The 20,870-nt window shown below is 38.8% G+C and overlaps 1 non-coding gene across 1 annotated transcript; it reads left to right on the top strand.

Annotated features, from left to right (window-relative positions):
• The first annotated feature begins 19,719 nt into the window (after nt 1-19,719).
• Nucleotides 19,720-19,826, top strand: LOC127117098 (small nucleolar RNA R71). Its single transcript, XR_007801858.1, has one exon. It is a non-coding gene; the product is annotated as a small nucleolar RNA R71 (small nucleolar RNA).
• Nucleotides 19,827-20,870: the final 1,044 nt, after the last annotated feature.

Raw genomic sequence — 20,870 nt, 5'->3', positions numbered from 1 at the left:
AAATAAACCAAACAATTTCAAAACCACGAACTACGAAAGCTCTGATTTCTCACTTCAACAAGTGGGCATACATAGGCATGAGGATCCATTCCTTGGCGAGCACACTAATTTAAAATCTACCTCTACTCCGCAATCCTTTGGCAAGCAAACATTCGATAAACAATACACACGTAAGCGCAAGCATCCTAGATGGTTCCCATGGAGTACCATGGATGTGAGGGGTGCTAATACCTTCCCCTTGCATAACCGACTTCCGAACCTGTTAGTGGTTGCGACAACCATATTTTGGGGTTTTCTCGATATTTTCCCTTTCCTCTGGAATAAATAAAAACTGATGGTGACTCTGTATTTTTCGTGTAACGACAGGGCTGCCTTACTGTTTTCGCTCCGTCCTCAATCAATATCCTATGCATGCACTTCGACGGACTAATACCTGAGAGGTCAGCTAATATCCAACCGATTGCCTTCTTGTGCGTCTTTAAAACCTGCAAAAGCTTGTCTTCCTGATCGAAATCAAGGTTAGAAGAAATAATAACAGGGAGTTTTTCATTAGTCTCCAAATAAGCGTATTTCAGGTTTTCAGGGAGCTGTTTCAGCTCTAAAGACGGGGGTTGCTCAATGGATGGAATGCTTGGGGAAGCCGGGATGTCAAGAGCATCAACTGCAAAAACAGCTTCATCGGCAACAACTTCACCTGTATGAAATGTATCAGGCTACAAGGTAACATCAATTTCAGCACACACAACACAAAGGTTAGTGTTAGTACAATCAACACATGAGTAAATATCATCGAAACCAGATAAAGATGGAAAATCAAGTGAAAATAAATCAAAACAAGTGTCCTTAACCAGCTCAGATATCAATTCCATATGAAAAACGAAATGTTCTTCCAAGGGGTGTTTCATGGCATCGAAAATGTTAAATTTTGTAACAATGTCACCAAATTCCATGGACATGGTTCCATCGTTAACATCAATTTTTGTCTTCGCCGTTTTCATGAACGGTCTGCCTAAAATGATGGGAGCTCTACTTGTCTTAGTCTCTCCTTCCATGTCCAGAATGTAAAAATCTGGAGGAAAAATTAAATCGTTAGCTTGGATAAGGACATCTTCCACTACGCCAGTCGGGCGTGCATTGCTCCTGCTCGCCAGTTGGACGATCAAACCTGTATGCTGCAAAGGACCAAGATTAAGGTTATTATAAATAGAAGTAGGCATAACATTAATGTCCGCTCCCAAATCAAGCATGCAATTCTCGAATTTACTATCCCCGATGGTACAAGGGATAGTAAAAGTTCCCGGATCCTTCTGCTTTTGTGGCAAGAGCTAAGTGATGGCTGAAACATTTTTCTCGCTTGTAACTTTTTTCAGATGAAGGCTTGGGCTGAATAAAAGCAAAAATATTTCTTCCCAAGTTAACTCTCTCACTTCCTTTAATCCTCCTCTTATTTGTACACAAATTCTTCAGAAACTTTGCATACTTAGGAACCTGTTTAATTACATCAAGAAGCAGAATATTTACCTCAACTTTTCTAAAAACATCCAATATCTCTCTTTCCTTGTCTCCCTCCTCAATTCTTTTATTTTTCAGAACTCTATGTGGGAAGGGGACTGGTGGCACATACTCATTTTCTTTAATTTTTTCAGATGAAACAGGTTCAGATGGAGTAGGTTCAGGTTCAGATGTTACCTCAATAATTTTTTTATTTTTTTCAGGGGCTGTTTCTGTAACCTTTCCAGATCTCAACGAAATCGCACTCACATTAGCATTAGAATCCCTTGGATTAACAACTGTTTAGGCTGGAAGCTGGTTCGACCCTTGGGCTTGCATGTTATTTATTTGAGTAGCAAGTTGTCCCATTTGCGTGTTCAAGGTCTGAATGCAAGAATCGGTCCTTTGTTGGAATTGGAGATTGTTGGCGGCCATTTGATTGATAAGATCTTCTAAGGATGGTCTGGACAGGGGCAGCCACTTGAGGTGGGTTCTGTTGTGGGTTTCCATATCGAAGGATGGGATGGTTCCTCCAATTGGGATGGTATTTGTTGGTGGATAGGTCAGGAGTATTATTGTACCTGTTTTGATTGTAAAGGTTGGCTGCATAAGCTTGAGCCAACTCAGTAATGGACTCGTCTCTTAGAATAGGACAAGTATCGGTCGGGTCCTCATGAGAAGTACAAATACCACACACTGTTGCTGTTTGAGGTTTTGCTACTGCCAGCTGTTTGACTAAGGCAGTGAGCTCGTCAATTCTGGTCTCTAAAGCTTTGTTGGAAGAAACCTGAATTTGATTCACGCCTTTGCTTTGCACAAAATTGTCTCTAGTAGTGAACTGTTGGGAATTAAGGGACATATTTTCGATAAGGGCTTTGGCAGCAGCTGGAGTCTTATCAACAAGTGCTCCACCACTAGCAGCATCAAGAATGTTCCTATCCATCGGTGTCAAACCCTCATAAAAGTACTGGATGAGTAATTGCTCGGTTATCTGGTGTTGAGGGCAGCTGGATACCAAGTGTTTGAATCTCTCCCAATACTCGGTCAATGACTCCTTACTCTGTCTAATACCACAAATCTCCTTTCTTATCGAGGCAGCTCTAGAGGCAGGAAAATATCTCTCTAAGAACACTTTTTTCAGGGCATTCCAGCTTGCAATTGAATTTGGCTCGCGATAATATATCCAATCCTTTGCTGCACCCTGCAATGAAAAAGGAAAAGCTCGAAGTTTGATGTGATCTTCAGTGATCCCTTCAGGCTTCAATGGTGTAGAACACACCACCTGGAATTCTTTCAAATGTTTGTGCGGATCCTCACCTGCAAGACCACTAAACTTGGGCAACAAGTGTATGAAACCCGATTCTAATTCAAAAGGAACAACAACAACATCATATTCAATACACAAGCCATTATAATTCACATCAGGTGCAGCCAATTGCCTTAAGGTTCTATTGTCAGCCATTTCAAAAACAAGTTCAGAATCAGAAGCAAACAAGTTATGCAAATAGTCAGACTCAGAATCAGACTCAATTGTGGGTGACGAACTAGCCTGGACTGCTCTATATTGTGTGTGCAAAGTTCTCTCTACTTCAGGATCAAAAGCAACAAGTTCAGAACAACGAGACCTAGTAGCCAGGACTAACGCACAACAATGCATCAACAATATTCAAAATGCCGACAATGTCCCTAAAAGTCAAAAACAAACACAAAGAAGGGAGTTGATCAAAATAAATTCAGAAAAAAAAAGTGACACCGAATTTAATCTAATGACTTAAAAATATAATTTTGAGAATTTTTTCGATTTTTTTGACTCTATGAAAACAGTGAAAAATTCATAAAAAATAAAAAATAGAAAAAAGAGGAATCTGACTTTGACAAGACTGTCGAAACAGATTTTCAATCGGACGCAATTTTCCCAAATACCGATTTTTTTTCACTTTTTGGACTCTAAAACGCAAGTTGGGAAGAACCGTGAGGAAACTAGGACCTAGACGCGTAGACACTAAACCTATGACTCTAAAAACGATTAATATAATCAAGAATCCCCGGCAACAAAGCCAATTTGATCCGCTGTCGCGCGCGGGTCGAAATGAGTGTTTTTCAAAAACGTAGTACGACGACAATTTTAACTCGGATATCGTTCTCACAAGGATTCTTGATTATTAATATCCAAAGGTAAATCAAATTAAGGGGGGGTTGTTTGGTTTGGTGTTCGATTAAGAAAAAGTGATTATTAAAAGCAATTCTTGAAGTAAGCTCTTATGAAATAAGTGATTATGAAATAATTCAGTCTACCGGTTTAGTTCCTACTATCATCATTAATATAATTTTAATACCCTAAGCGGATTGTCTATTCCTATTTGGATACAAACTCAATGAAAAACGTGGTGAAGTTTGTGAGATGTATGATCCTATTGTCCGAATTAAGCAAACGGGATAAGTTTTCATGGATTAAGCAAACATGATTGATCAGACACAAAAACGAATTAAGCAAACATGGAGTGCCTATGTTAGGATCATACAATCAACCAAATTGAATTAATATATTTCATGCAATCGAATTGAGCATACAAGAACACAAAATATCATTGAAAGGAATTAAACTAAAATTAACATTATAATAATCTTATGTGTTGGAACCTGAATTACGGCAAATCGAATCAGAGGGATTAGTTCTCCATGGAATTCGTACAAGCTTTCAAATTTTCGTGAATAGTGATACCGTGTACTGTTTTTGGCTGCTTAGGTTATAGGAAAAGTAGAATAAACCTAATTTGGTCAAAACATAACCCAGGCCCAAACTAAATAACCCAACACAAAATATAAATCTAGTGCTGAAGGCTTCAACGGATTTTTTAACCATGCTACACTCCGAATTAGCTTCTGACTTCTTCATGAAAGTCGTAGCTCTTTCTCTTAGCTTTCCAAATACTGGTAGCACACCTTGATCCGATACTCCTAGCTCCAGTTATGAATTTATTCGTGCAGACTGCTAATGCTGAAAATAAACTGCGAAAAACAAATAAGTGTAAAAATAAGATAAATTATAAAAACACATTAAAAGGGAAAAATAACCAAACTAAAACATGGAAATGAAGAAGTATAAATATAGAAGAATGTGCATCAAAATGCACTGATCAGGACCGATCGTCAGCTCAACTAGAGATGATACCCACCGTCTCTACTAGGGATGAGAAATCACTCGGGCAGAGAACTCATCAACCAAGCTGGGGATAAATGACAAACTGTTGGGGAAAAAGTTACCAGATACAACTACTTGGGGAAGACCAACAATGCTTCACACTTCAAGACTTACCTGCTCTCAGATTGCTGTTGACATTCCTTACTAAAATCGATTATTCTTAAAGTGATTGTTTTTTATTGTTTTAAGAAAAATAATTATTCATTAATTTAAAATTGTCATCATAAATATTCAATTTTTTTTAGCAGAAGTAAATAAGAATAGAAATAATTGGATAAAAGCTCAACTTTATTTAATAGAATGGTAGTCCGTAAATGACGAGACTCCATAGATTTTTACAAAAATTGAAAATGGTCATTTACATGGAAAAAAGCTACATTGAATAGAATGATCATTACTCTGCCTACCAACTTCAACATCCATTGTGCTTGTCTTCAGTTGAGAATGATGAATCAGAACCAAATGACTTGCTCAAACCTGCTTCCGTGATTAGGACTAACTGAATGCAGTTACTTGCCATAATCCCTAATTTTTTCCTAGATTGCCCCAAGGTGGGGTACTCAATCTACCGGGATAAATTTTCGGTTTTTTGACTCTTATTTTTGCCTGGATCTCCCTTTCGGGTTTTCAACTTAGCGAGTTGTTCTTTTCTTTTTAGGCGAAGTATTTCTTGACTGCATCGGCATTCACAGTACGCGTGAACTCTTCACCATCCATAGTTGTAAGAATCAAAGCACCGCCTGAAAAGGCTCTCTTCACAACATATGGGCCTTCGTAATTAGGAGTCCATTTGCCCCTAGCATCGGGTTTGAAAGATAGGATCTTCTTGAGCACGAGGTCACCTTCTCTAAACACACGAGGTTTGACCTTTTTATCAAATACTTTCTTCATTCTTTGCTGATATAACTGACCATGACACATGGAAGTCAATCTCTTCTCTTCAATCAAATTCAACTAATCATATCTGGTCTAGCACCATTTAACTTCTGTCAACTTGGCTTCCATCAAAACACACAATGATGGGATCTCAACCTCCACGGGGAGCATAGCTTCCATGCCATAAACAAGAGAGAAAGGGGTTGCCCCTGTTGAAGTGAGGATGGATGTACGGTACCCATGAAAAGAAAATGGGAGCATCTCATGCCAATCTTTATATGTGACAACCATCTTCTGGATGATCTTCTTAATCTTCTTGTTTGCAGCTTCAACAACCCCATTCATCTTAGGTCTGTAGGGAGAAGAGTTATGATGTGCAATCTTGAAGTCTTTGCAAAGAGCTTCCACCATATTATTGTTCAAGTTTGATCTATTATCAGTGATGATCTTGCTTGGCACACCATAATGACATATAATCTGATTCTTGATAAACCTTACAGTAACTTGCTTGGTCATATTCACATACGATGCCGCTTCAACTAACTTTGTGAAATAATCAATAGCCATAAGAATGAAACGATGTCCGTTTGGAGCTTTGGGTTCAATCATATTAATCATATCAATTCCCCACATGGAGAAGGGCCATGGAAAGGAAATGACATTCAACAGTGTCGGAGGAACATGAATCTTATCTGCATAAATTTGACACTTGTGGCATTTCTTCACAAACTTTCAACAGTCAGATTCCATTGTCAGCCAATAGTAACCTGCTCTCAACATCTTCTTTTCCATATCATGTCCATTAGAATGGGTACCAAAGGAACCTTCATGGACTTCAGTCATCAACATGTTTGCTTCATGTCTATCCATGCATCTGAGCAAAACCATATCGAAATTTCTCTTATAAAGCACATCACTGTTCAGGTAGGAGTTCCCAGCTAACCTTCTCAAAGTCTTCTTATCTTTCAAAGATGCCCTAGGCGGGTAAATCTGACTTTGGAGGAAACATTTGATATCAAGATACCAAGGCTTTTCATCTTTAACTTCTTCGACAGCAAACACATGAGCTGGCCTGTCAAGACGCATCATAGTCAAATTGGGAACTTCATTCCAAAATTTCACCATAAAATCATTGAAGCCAACATTGCAAGAGCATCTGCCATTCAGTTTTAATCTCGAGGGATATGATGAAACTCAACTTTCGTAAAGAAATTTGATATCCTCCTCGCACAGTCTCTATATGGTATTAAACCGGGTTGATTCGTCTCCTATTCACCTTTGATCTGATTCACAACCAAAGCTGAATCTCCATAGATGTCAAGATATTTTATTCTGAGATCAATTGCCTCTTCAAGCCCCATAATACAAGTTTCATACTCAGCCATATTGTTCATACACTTGAAAGTCAATCTAGCTGTAAACAGAAAATGAGTGCCTTGAGGAGTAATAATCACTGCCCCAATGCCATTAGCATACGAATTAACATCTCCATCGAATACCATGCCCCAACGGGAACCAGATTCTGGCCCTTCTTCAAGAAATGGTTCATCACAATGTTTCATCTTCAAGTACAAAATCTCTTCGTCAGGAAAACCATATTGCACTGACTGATAATCTTCAATTGGTTGGTGAGCCAAATGGTCAGCTAAGACATTACCCTTAATTGCTTTTTGAGATCAATATTCAATATCAAACTCATATAACAACATCTGCCAACGAGCAATTCTCCCAGTTAAAACAGGTTTCTCAAAGATGTACTTGATTGGATCCATTTTGGATATCAACCAAGTAGTATGATTCAACATATACTAGCACAGACGCTTAGTAGCCCAAGCCAATGCGCAACGTGTTCTCAAGCATAGATTACCGAGTCTCACAGTCGATGAACTTCTTACTGAGGTAGTAAATTACATACTTTTTCTTTCTAGATTCATCTTGCTGACCAAGAACATAACCCATACTCTCATCAAGCACAGTTAAATACATGATCAACAGTCTTCCTTCAATAGGCGGAGACAGAATCAGAGGCTCAAGCAGATACTCTTTGATACCATCAAAATCTTTCTGGAAATCTTTGGTCCAATCACAAGAATGATCTTTCCGAAGAAGCTTGAAAATAGGTGCACATGTGGCAGTCATATGCGATATAAATCTTCAGATATAGTTCAAACGACCGAGAAAACCTCTGAGTTACTTCTCAATTTTGGGCGCAGGCTTTTCTTGAATTGCTTTGACCTTGGCAGGATCAACTTCGATACCCTTCTCGCTGACAATAAAGCCAAACAACTTACCAGGACGAACACCAAAAGTACATTTATTGGGATTCAAGCGGAGTTTATACTTCCTCAAACGCTGGAATAAATTCAATAAATGCTCAACATGTTCTTCTTCATCACTTGATTTGGAAATCATATCATCAAAATAAACTTCAATCTCTTTATGCATCATATCATGAAAAAGAGCGGTCATAGCTCTCTGGTACATTGCACCAACATTCTTTAAACCAAAAGGCATCCCTCTATAACAGAATGTTCCCCAGGGCGTAATGAATGTGGTCTTCTCCATATCTTCAGGTGCCATTTTGATTTGATTATAAACAGAAAATCCAACCATAAACGAAAAGACTTTGAATTTAGCTATATTGTCTACCAACATATGAATGTGTGGCAGAGGAAAATCATCTTTCAAACTAGCTTTGTTCAAATCTCTATAATCAACACACATGCGGACTTTTCCATCCTTCTTAGGAATAGGCACAATATTGGCCACCCACTGCGGATATTTTGAGGTTACAAGAAAACCAATATCAATCTGCTTCTAAACTTCCTCTTTGATCTTTACTGCCATATCAGGATGAGTTCTTCTCAACTTCTATTTGCCCGACGGGCATTCTGGTTTCAACGGCAACCTATGCTCCACAATCTCAGAATCCAACCCAGGCATGTCTTGATAGGACTAAGAAAACACATCAGAATAATCTCGAAGAAAATCAATCAACCCCTTCTTATCTTCTGGACACAGTTGAGACCCAATCTTGACTTCCTTCGCACCATCCTCGGAACCTGATCGCGACTTTATGAGTCGAATTTGGGGTACAAACTGCAAGTGCACAGTTCTATCGCGTAGTTTTAAAAGATATCGATCCCACAGGGACTTATGAATCGATATACCGTTATCTAAGGTTACTTCGTAAGGCTAAGGCAGGTAATACTTTGATTGTTTGGGGGAAAAAGCTAAAACTAAAATAAGATCTAAAATTAATATCTAATAAGCGAATATCGGTATGTAATTCGTCGTAATTAGGGAATCAATTCTTTATTGGTTTCTTGGTTTTAAAATGAATCTTTTCAGTTGACGCTATTGGTTAAAAGTTTTATCTCAAACTCTCGCTCTGTTGAATAAACTATGATTTTATATTAACGTAGCTGTCACTTATAGTTAAGTCAAAAACCACTTTTTGAAAACAGTAGAATCCGTAGAAACTCTTTTTAAGAAAACACTAATCGTTTAAACACCCTTATCTCAAACTCTGGCTCTGTTGACTTAGGTTATATAATTAAACTCAAATGCTTAACTCTCGCCCTCACATTCAATCTTTAAAAATACTTTTTGAAAAAGGTTAGAATTTAATTAACTCTAAAAATTGCTCTCGCCCTGATCTAGAATTAATGTCCAATTTACACTGTCCAGTCAAAACCTCAAACTCTCGCTCTATTGATTTTAACTTCTTTATGTCTTTTACTTTCGTACAAAAACTTTGTTATTAAACCTGTAAATTGAGACCGTAAAAAGAGTGATTTTAATTTTAAACTTAATTAAACCAACTTAGTTTTGATTCCTTCATTCCGCTTACTTTACATACCGATACCTAAATAAATCAGCCAGACATGCTAAACAGACTTAAATAAATAGCATGCATAAACAGATTCATCACAGGCAAGCAGCAAAAATTAATAATAAAAACAAGCATATATAAATTCAACAAATAAATAAAGAACCTGAATAATTAAATAGCAGTCTTGAACACTCCACCACAGACCGGTTGGATTTGTTCTTGAGTTCTTCAATCAGGCAGAAAAATAAAATGAAGGAATAAAAAAACTAGATTCTAACGTAAGGTTAGACCCGGTAAAAGGTACACAATAGTTTCCGGTGTAGAAACTATTGTGCGAAAAATTAATTAAGAGCTGGAAAAGAAAATAGAATTTCAAAAGGAAAACAATATAAAAATTTGTCAAAGTAATACTATAAAAGTATGCCTAAGCTGCTGGAAAAAGAAAGAATACGAAAACGGCAAAAATCTGGAAAAAGGCGTCGACCCCTGAGCTTTCCAAAAAGCTACTATTTATAAGCCACCTCCCGCAACTGCTTCCGCGTCAAAAAGTCTTCAACGTGCAGAATAGTTGGGCGTGGAAATAGGGCTCAACTCTGTCTCAACGTCTTTGAAGCGTTCCTTGTGCCTCAAATATAGGGGAATGGTGTGACGTCCGTCACACCATGTGTGACGCTCGTCACACAAGTGCATATAGCGTGACGCTCGTCACAACCTCTGTGACGCTCGTCACAGGCACAACGCCTGTGCCTTCTTTGGGTTGGGCTTGGCTTTTGCTATTTGTTTCCAGTAACTTCTTTTTACACCTCCTTTTCTTCCTTTTTTTACTTTTGCTTCAAATAGATACCTGAGATAAATAGGAAGGAAATACCGCGTAATATCTGATAAAATGAAAAAATTTAAAGTAAATAATAATATAATTTAATTGAATCAAGTCCTAAAATGTGATATAATTTCGTGTTATCAAACTCCCCCATACTTAGATCTTTGCTTGTCCTCAAGCAAAATACGGTATAGAACTTAAAAATTTTAGCCAGGTGAAATTTCAAAACACGCATCGATTCGTATTAGGTTGCATGTAAACTTTGTTTAGAAGTGACTTGAGTTTAATCTTGACATTGACAACCACCGCCACAACCTCAGATAACCTCACCTTATGCAAACCAGTTCAAGTAATGCCCTTATAGCTGTCCTAGTTCCTTTACTTTATTTCACCCGTTTTCATTCTAGCGCAATCACATTAAGCCCTTTATCTTTTCGCGCACATAGTGGAGTAACCGGTTAGTGATTCTGATCCCCTTTTAGCTAGAAGTTCTGGTACATAAGTCGGATAACTTTGTTATTCAGTCCATTGCAAATTGCGGGGGATCGGACCGTAGTCCGCCCTACCAAGTTCAGTACCAGATACCTACTGAACCAACTCATAATGGATCTCTCGTATTATGCTTTTGTATGATATGCAACCTTTAGATTAAATGATCTGGTAAGGATCACCTAACTTAATTAGTGCATTTCCTGATATATATTTTTTTATGTTACTTTGGGAATCGTTCACTTATATTCATCGGCTCTCCACGTAGTTTGCTATTAATATGGTGCTGACTTCTCGTATAAACTACTTGGGGTTACTATAAGGTTAAAAGTCCATGGACTTGATATAATAGGTGCTTATCCTGATCTAACGTGTTGAGGTTCTCAGAGCGTTGTTATGGTAATAATTTTTGTTTTTGATTTCACTCAAGTTTTATAAAATAAGCAACCTTTATACTTATCGGGTGTGTTGAATTTCTGTTATGGCTCAAGAAAATTGAGGGGAATAGATAATAAGAATTTTTCACACTAGGGACTTGACTTAAAATAAATCTATATTATAATAATTTTTTTTTTCATAATAAAAAAGGGAAATAACAATGAAAGGGAAAATAACATACTTGAAAAGGAAAGTGGAGGATAGAAAGAACATGGTTTCCCCCCCATACTTAAAATAAACATTGTCCCCAATGTTTTAAGGAAACGAAATGAAATATGAAATAGAAAGGAAAAAAGAAAGTTAAGGTTGCCTTCCGCCTCTTGTTCTTGGGCCTGGTGATCGTTAACGTAAGTCTAAGTTGTCGAACCTGCTAAACAACTCAGTGAACCGCTGATTGGTTATGGTATTCCTCTCTTCCTGCTGTTGTTCCATTTGACGCATCATTTGCATCATCTCGACATTCTGTGCTTGCATACCATCAATAGCATCCATGATGTCGTCGTTGGTTGCAGGCCTTCTTCGTCGACGACGTCGGAAGGATGGGCCAGCTGCAGTATCGGAAGGGTTGAGCGGAACTGATTGTTGTGCAGGAGCGTTATCACCTTGCTCCATTTCTTCGAACTCGTCTGCAGACGGGTTTGTATGCGAAGGCTCGGTAGCTTCGGGAGCATTCAGATCATAGAGGTGGCGGTTGGGATTGGTGACATCGGTTAGGGAAATGTTGGGGAGAACAACGCTTGGGACGGCCTGGTTATTCACCATAAGGTAATATTTTCCGCCTATTCGGTTCTTTATTAGGCGGCTGGACCGGCAGTAGCCTATATCCATAAATAGGGGAGGTAAAGATTCTAAAGTTTGGAGTCGGTCCCCTAGGTTTAAGCCAAGTGCTATGGTGGTGATTAATCCACATATTATAAAAGGTTGCCGGCCTCTAGCACATAAGGTGCGGATATGATGAAATAGAAAGGAGGCGGCGTTTACCTTAGTATCCGGTTCGAAGACGCAATGGAGGAAGAATAACTCCTTTGAGTTGACCTTGTTGTTGTTCGGTCTTCCAAAAACGGTGTTTTGCAAGATGCGGATAAAGTACCGGATAGTTGGGTTATGTATGTGGGAAAGAAGGAGCTCTTCCCAGTTGTTGGCATCAATACCAGAAATTCGCTTGAAAAGATCGAAAATGGCAACTGTGTTCCAGTTTGAGTTTGGAGGTATTCTGGGGTGTACCTGACCTTCTATGGGAAATTGTAGCATGGTACTCAATTGGTTTTGGGTTAAGGAGTACTCAGTGTTGAACATACGGAAGGTTGCGGTACCGGTTAAGAATTCGTCCTCACCGGCGGGAGTGGTGTAGTCGTATGAACTTAAGAATTCTAAGGTTAGGGAGGGGTAGGTGGGTTGATTATGAGTGCAAAGGAAGGTTAAGTCGGCAAGGCGGAGCATCCACTCGATACCTTGGAGTAATCCTAATTGTTGTAAACAAGTTGAATCGGGATACCTGGTGGAGACGACGCCTCGCTGTTGGAAACGCTCGAATTGCTCCCTTTGATAATTTTCATCTTCGGATCGGAAGATGATATTTCCGAAATTCTGGTTTTCCGCCATAGTGATGAATGAATTTGAAGGAGTAATTTGGAAAGAAAAGAAATGTATTTGATATTAGAGAATGGTTTGTGGTGAATGAAGGGAGGTTTGGTGGGTATTTATAGGAAAGAAATTTGGAAATTGGAAAGGAGGTGGTTGAAAAGTAAATAAATGTGGGTAAATGTGAATAAATGGGGAAGATAAAAAGTTGAAGGGTGTAACGTTCGTCTCCAACGGCACTGTAACGTTCACCTAGTCTGGAGGGTGTTACGCTCGTTACAGATGCATGACGGGCGTCACAAGTACTTGGCGTGCCGTTCGTCATAGATTGTGTGACGCTCGTCACACAGTCTTTTTGGCAAGGCTTTAGCTAGCGTTCTTCATAGTTACTTTGGTAATATATTTATTTTTATTATTTTGTTTTGCTTTTGATTATTTTATTTTGCTATTTAATTTTCCTGCACGTCATTCTACTTTGCACAATGATGCACACATATATTGTTCTTTAATAAGTTATGTAGGCAGCAACAGTAGAGAGCATAATAGATAGTACATAATAAAATGAATAAATAGCTTCAATAAAATAATCATAATGTAACAAGGAGAAAAACAAAAAGTGCGAAAGAGAAACAAATAATAACATTAACGAATTAATATAGCTTAAGACTAAATAACTAAGAAAAATAAATAAATTCTATCCATCTGCACGATCGCTGGCCGGAGGAGCAAAGGAGTTAACACGGTATAGCAACTCGTGAAACTGGTTTGTCATACTGTTCATGTATCCCAGAAATTCGTGCCTCAAGCTAGTGAACTCTTCTCTGAGGGCATCTTGTTCTGACATCAAAGCTTCCATGGTAGTGTTATAATCAGTTCCGGGCATATGATGTCTAAGGTCGGGTATTGCGGATTCTTCGGTCTGAGCAGGTTGAGGAGGAGGGTCAATATCATGATATCCAGATGGTGTCTGAGGATCTGACTCAGCATAAGGAATCTGGTCATCATAAGTCTCATAGTCATCACAAATCTCATAGTCCTGGATGGATTCAGTGGATCTAGCAGGGGAGGGGGTTTCGTTCAGATTGTAGAGCCAGTTGTTGCGGTTGTGAACACTAGTCCTAGGATCGGGCATGGTGAATAGGCAAAGAACTTGGTTATCAATAATAAGCTCAAACTCATCAGACCCTAGGTTTGCTATAAACAAAGTGTTGAAGAGGAAGGGTATACTCATAGTAGTAATGCCACAAAAAGGGCTTAAGTCGAGTATAGGCTGACGTAATCCAATAGCATTACCTATCATAGTTATCAAACCGCCTATTCGGATTGGTGCTCGCTCATCTTGGATAAGGTGGTCCAAATTTGCTAACATAAAAGTGGCACCGTTTACTGGACGATTCTGGGAAGCACAAAATATGATGAAGAGTTCATCACGTGAAACTGTGGTACTGTTTGGCTTCTTCCCAAATAAGGTGTGGGTCAGGATCTTATGGAAATAGCGAAAGGTCGGGTTATGTATGTTTCCAGAGAGAAACTCATGTTCCTCGGGATCGTCCTTTCCAGTCAAGTTACCCCAAAAGTGTTCAAGTTCTCTATATTCTAAAAGTTCCTCTTGGCTCACTGTGAATGTGTCAAAGGATGTAGGGAAGCCTAAAAGGTTGGTAAAATCTTGAATATTAAATTGGTACTCCATGTTTAACATTCTGAACTGTATAAAACCTCTGCTTATTCCTTTTCCATGGCTGGGTAGATAGATCAGGGAACTAAGGAATTCTAGAGTCAGTCTCCGGTAAGTGACAAACTGTCTACGGATAGGAGCGGTTTCCCACCCTATCTGATTCAGCAAATACAGGACACTTTGTCTTAGTCCAAGGGTAGTCATTGCCCAGTCATCAGCATACAGGCTAGGTAGCATCTCTCTCGAGGCTAGTTCCTCAAACTTTTGCTTCTGAGCTGTTCCTCTGAATTTGATACCCATACGATCAATATGTCCCATCAGGTTAGTGTTAGCTAGAGAAAAGAAAAACAATAGTTTTAGTCAGGATTTGGCCAAATGCCGAAAGAAGAGAAAAGTTTTTAATAAATTAAAATAAATTAAGAATGAATATTAAACAGAAATTAAAAGAATAATTAAGGAAGAAATAAAAAAAAATAATAATAGAATAATAAAATAATTTGTGGGTTGTCTCCCACTAAGCGCTTTGTTTAATGTCGCAAACTCGACATAAAAACAATCAATTATAATCTATGATTTCTGGAGGCATTTCGTCTAAGTGCAAGACTTGCGAATCTTCATTGTTTTCTGCATAGTGATAATGTTTTAGACGTTGCCAGTTTACGGTAAATGGTTCCATAGATTTACCTTTAATTTCTACTGCTCCACTGGGAAAAACATTAGTGATTTGAAAAGGTCCTGACCATCTAGATCGTAGTTTTCCCGGAAATAACTTTAGTCTGGAGTTAAATAAAAGGACTGTATCGCCTTGTTTGAAGATTTTCCTTGATATGCGCTTGTCATGCCATTGTTTTGTTCTTTCTTTGTAGATTCTGGCATTTTCGTAAGCGTCTCTTCTGAGTTCCTCTAATTCGCTTATATCAAGGATTCTCTTTTCACCGGCGGCTTTATAATTTAAATTTAGATTTTTAATAGCCCAATAGGCTTTATGTTCTAATTCTACCGGGAGGTGACAGGATTTTCCATAAATTAGCTTAAATGGGGTTGTCCCTATGGGTGTTTTGTAAGCAGTTCGGTATGCCCATAAAGCTTCTGGTAATTTCAATGACCAGTCTTTCCTTGAAGTGGCGACTGTTTTTTCTAGTATCTGTTTGATCTCTCTGTTAGATACTTCCACTTGCCCACTGGTTTGAGGGTGGTAAGGTGTCGCTACTCTATGTCTTACGCCATACTTAAGCAGTAGTTTTTCGAGTACTTTGGATATGAAATGCGATCCACCATCACTGACAACTATTCTTGGGACACCAAACCTTGGAAATATTATATTCTTAAAAAGTCTAGTTACTACTCGTGTGTCGTTTGTTGGAGAAGCTATAGCTTCAATCCATTTTGATACGTAGTCAACTGCCACGAGTATGTATTTGTTGCCGAAAGAGGATGGAAAAGGTCCCATGAAGTCTATTCCCCACACGTCGAAAATCTCGACTTCCAAAACGCCCTTTTGTGGCATCTCGTCACGTCTAGATATGTTTCCTGTGTGTTGACACCTGTCACATTTCTTAATAGCTGCATGTACATCCTTCCATATACTTGGCCAATAAAAACCGGCTTGTAGGATTTTAGAGCAGGTCTTGGATGTACTTGTGTGTCCACCATAAGAAGCGGAGTGACAGTGTTGGATTATACTTTCTACCTCTTCTTCGGGTATACACCGACGGAAAATACCATCGGGGCCTCTTTTAAAAAGTAAGGGGTCATCCCAGTAATATTGTTTTATATCATAGAAGAATCGTTTCTTCTGTTGGTACGATAAGGTAGATGGAACTATTCCGGCAGCTAAATAATTGACGAGGTCAGCGTACCACGGTGTAACAGATATTGCTAAGGTAGTTTCTACCTGTTTATCAGCGTTATTTTCTTCTAAAGTAGCTATAAGCTTATCGTACGAGAAATCATCGTTAATTGTTGTTCTTTCCGGTTCAAGGTTCTCAAGTCTAGAGAGGTGATCTGCTACTACGTTTTCAGTTCCTTTCTTGTCCTTGATTTCCAAATTGAACTCTTGTAGTAACAGGATCCACCTTAGGAGTCTAGGTTTTGCATCCTTTTTAGTTAAGAGGTATTTTATAGCAGCGTGGTCAGTGTAGATGATTATTTTGGCTCCGACTAAGTAAGAACGAAATTTATCTAGCGCAAACACTACTGCTAGAAGTTCTTTCTCGGTTGTGGCGTAATTCATTTGTGCTTCATCTAGAGTTCTACTTGCGTAATATATAACATGAAGCTTTTTATCTTTTCGTTGTCCTAAGACGGCACCTACAGCGCAATCGCTGGCATCACACATTATTTCGAATGGTTCATTCCAATCTGGTGTCTGCATTATGGGTGCGGAGATCAGTGCTTGTTTAAGCGTTTGAAATGCTTCTAAACATTTATTGTCGAATATGAATTCAGCATCTTTCATCAATAATCCGGTCAACGGTTTAGTTATTTTAGAGAAGTCTTTAATGAATCGTCGGTAAAAACCGACATGTCCTAAGAAGCTTCGTACTTCTCTCACAGTCTTCGGAGGTTGAAGGTTTTCGATTACCTCTATTTTGGCCTTGTCTACTTCAATTCCTCTATTTGAGATGATGTGTCCTAAAACAATTCCTTCTTGTACCATAAAGTGGCATTTTTCCCAATTAAGTACTAGGTTTACTTTTACACATCGCTCTAGAACTTTCTCTAGGTTTTCAAGACATTCTTCAAAGCTTTGTCCGCATACGGAAAAGTCATCCATAAATACTTCCATGATGTTTTCTAGAAAATCGGCGAATATTGCCATCATGCATCTTTGGAAAGTTGCAGGAGCATTACACAAGCCAAACGGCATTCGTCTATAAGCGAAGGTACCAAAAGGGCACGTAAACGTTGTCTTTTCTTGGTCATCAGGGTGAATTGGTATTTGAAAGAAACCTGAGTAACCGTCTAGATAGCAGAAATGTGAATGTTTTGCTAATCGTTCTAACATTTGGTCAATGAATGGTAAAGGGAAATGATCTTTTCGGGTTGCTTTGTTTAGTTTCCTATAGTCAATGCACATTCTCCATCCCGATTCGATTCGTTTGGTTATAGTTTCTCCTTTTTCATTTTCAATGACTGTTATGCCTCCTTTCTTTGGTACTACGTGTACAGGACTAACCCATTTGCTATCAGATATAGGATATATGATACCTGCCTCTAATAACTTGGTTATTTCCTTCTTCACTACCTCACTCAGGATCGGGTTTAGTCTTCTCTGGTGTTCCCTAGAAGTTTTACAGTCTTCTTCTAACATGATGCGGTGCATACAAATAGAAGGACTTATTCCTTTAAGATCGGTAATGTTGTAACCTAGTGCGGTTGGATATTTTCTTAAGATATGCAGGAGTTTTTCTGTTTCGAGTGTTCCTAGGTCAGCATTAACTATCACTGGTCGTTCAAGCTCTAAGTCTAGGAATTCATATCTCAGATTCTTGGGAAGTGTTTTCAGGTCTAAGGTTGGTTTCTTGAGGCATTGCGTAGGGTCCGGTGTTATTGCTAAACATCGGTTAAGTTTTTCTTCTACAAGGTAGTCAGATGATTTGTCTTTTTCTAACTCCGTTTCTTTTATGCATTCATCGATGATATCCATGAAGTAACATGTATCTTCTATTGCAGGTGCTTTCAAAAATTGGGAAAGGATGAACTCAATTTTCTCTTCTCCTACTTCGAAAGTGAGTCGTCCTCGTTTTACGTCTATGATTGCACCGGCGGTTGCTAAGAACGGTCTTCCCAGTATAATGGGTGTAACTTCATCTTCTCTAATATCCATAATTATAAAATCAGTTGGAATGTAGAATTGACCTATGCGCACTGGAACGTTTTCAAGAATTCCTACAGGATATTTTACGGAACGATCTGCTAGTTGCACAGACATTTTAGTTGGTCTTAATTCTCCCATTTCAAGTCTCTTGCATATGGATAAAGGCATAACACTAATACCGGCTCCTAAATCGCATAAGGCTTTGTCTATGACAAATTTTCCTATGTGACAAGGTATAGAGAAACTACCTGGGTCTTTAAGTTTAGGAGGCATATTCTGTATTATAGCGCTACATTCAGCAGTAAGTGTAACGGTTTCGCTATCTTCAAGTTTCCTTTTATTAGAAAGAATTTCTTTTAAAAACTTGGCATATGAGGGCATCTGCGTAATAGCTTCTGTAAACGGGATAGTGACGTTTAATTGTTTTAGTAGGTCGACAAATTTTTTAAATTGGCCCGCATCTTTGGTTTTAACAAGCCTTTAAGGGTAAGGGATAGGTGGTTTATAAGGTGGTGGAGGTACATAAGGTTCCTTCTTTTCTACGGTTTCCTTATTACTCTCTGCCTTTTCCTTAGGTTCACTTTCCTCAGTTGACCTTTCAGAGTTTTGGTTTTCTATCCTTGGGTCAGACGGTCCTTCCACTTCCGTTCCACTTCTCAGTATAATTGCATGAGCGTGGCTTCTTGGGTTAGGTTGGGGTTGGCCAGGAAATGTACCAGTTGGGGCAGAAGTAGGCGCTTGTTGTTGAGCTACTTGTGATATTTGCGTTTCCAGCATTTTGTTATGAGTAGCCAGGGCATCTACTTTACTTGCTAGCTGTTTAATTTGTTCGCCAGTGTGTACATTCTGGTTTAAGAAATCTTTATTGGTTTGCTGTTGAGAAGCTATAAAGTTCTCCATCATGATTTCCAAGTTGGATTTCCTAGGGGCGTTATTGTTAGGTGTAGATGGGGTCGGCTTCTGACATCCCGGAGGTATAGCTGGGGCTTAATTTGGAGATTGTCCAGGTGCGTATAGAGCATTATTACTCTTATATGAAAAATTTGGATGATTCTTCCAATTTGAGTTATAGGTATGCGAATAGGGGCTTCCTTGAGCATAGTTTACTTGCTCCGCTTGGATTCCTGTTAGGAGTTGACAATTTGCAGGAGTGTGACCTTGGATTCCACAGACTTCGCAATTCTGAGTTATGGCAACTACTGTGGCTGGAGGTGATACATTTAAACTTTCAATTTTCTGGACCAGAGCATCCACTTTTGCATTAACATGATCAAGGTTACTTATCTCGTACATGCCAATTTTCGTTTGAGGTTTTTCCACCATTGTTCATTCGGTTCCCCACTGATAGTGGTTTTGAGCCATGCTTTCGATAAGTTGGTAAGCGTCAGCATAAGGTTTGTTCATTAGCGCGCCACCGGCGGCGGCATCTATTGTTAACCTCGTGTTGTACAGGAGACCATTATAGAATGTATGAATTACTAACCAGTCTTCTAAACCATGGTGTGGACAAAGTCTCATCATGTCTTTGTATCTTTCCCATGCTTCAAAAAGAGACTCGTTATCTTTCTGTTTAAATCCATTTATTTGGGCTCTTAACATAGCTGTTTTGCTTGGCGGAAAATATTGAGCAAGAAAAACTTTCTTCAACTCGTTCCATGTGGTGACTGAGTTAGAAGGAAGAGATTGAAGCCATCTTCTAGCGCTATCTCTTAGTGAGAAAGGAAAAAGACGAAGTCGAATTGCCTCTGAAGTGACACCATTAGCTTTAACAGTATCAGCGTATTGGACAAATACGGATAAATGAAGGTTAGGATCCTCGGTAGGATTCCCAGAGAATTGGTTCTGTTGCACTGCCTGCAACAGTGAAGGTTTGAGTTCAAAGTTGTTTGCTTCGATTGCGGGCGGAGCAATACTTGAATGCGGTTCATCTTGCGATGGAGCGGCATAATCTCTAAGAGCACGAGCTGGTTCTGCCATCTCGGGTATCAAAGGGAAAATATTTTTGAAATCAGGAAGTTCTACAGGAGGTAGATTGTTTGCAGCACGATATTCCCGAATTCGTCGTAAGACTCGGAGATATAGTTCGATATCGTTGATTCGTAAGTAGAGCGGTTCGCCTTGAGAGCGAGTGCGTGGCATACAAATCAACGAAAGAAAGAAAAGAAAAAGAAAAGCCTTAGTCTCTACAGCGTAACAAGAGAGTTACGATATCGACTAAATAAAAGTCCCCGGCAACGGCGCCAAAAACTTGATCGCGACTTTATGAGTCGAATTTGGGGTACAAACTGCAAGTGCACAGTTCTATCGCGTAGTTTTAAAAGATATCGATCCCACAGGGACTTATGAATCGATATACCGTTATCTAAGGTTACTTCGTAAAGCTAAGGCAGGTAATACTTTGATTGTTTGGGGGAAAAAGCTAAAACTAAAATAAGATCTAAAATTAATATCTAATAAGCGGATATCGGTATGTAATTCATCGTAATTAGGGAATCAATTCTTTATTGGTTTCTTGGTTTTAAAATGAATCTTTTCAGTTGACGCTATTGGTTAAAAGTTTTATCTCAAACTCTCGCTCTGTTGAATAAACTATGATTTTATATTAACGTAGCTGTCACTTATAGTTAAGTCAAAAACCACTTT

This window comes from Lathyrus oleraceus, chromosome 1 (assembly GCF_024323335.1).
Source record: "Lathyrus oleraceus cultivar Zhongwan6 chromosome 1, CAAS_Psat_ZW6_1.0, whole genome shotgun sequence".
In the NCBI taxonomy this organism is placed as follows: Eukaryota; Viridiplantae; Streptophyta; class Magnoliopsida; order Fabales; family Fabaceae; genus Lathyrus; species Lathyrus oleraceus.
This window is presented reverse-complemented; position numbering and strand designations above follow the sequence as displayed.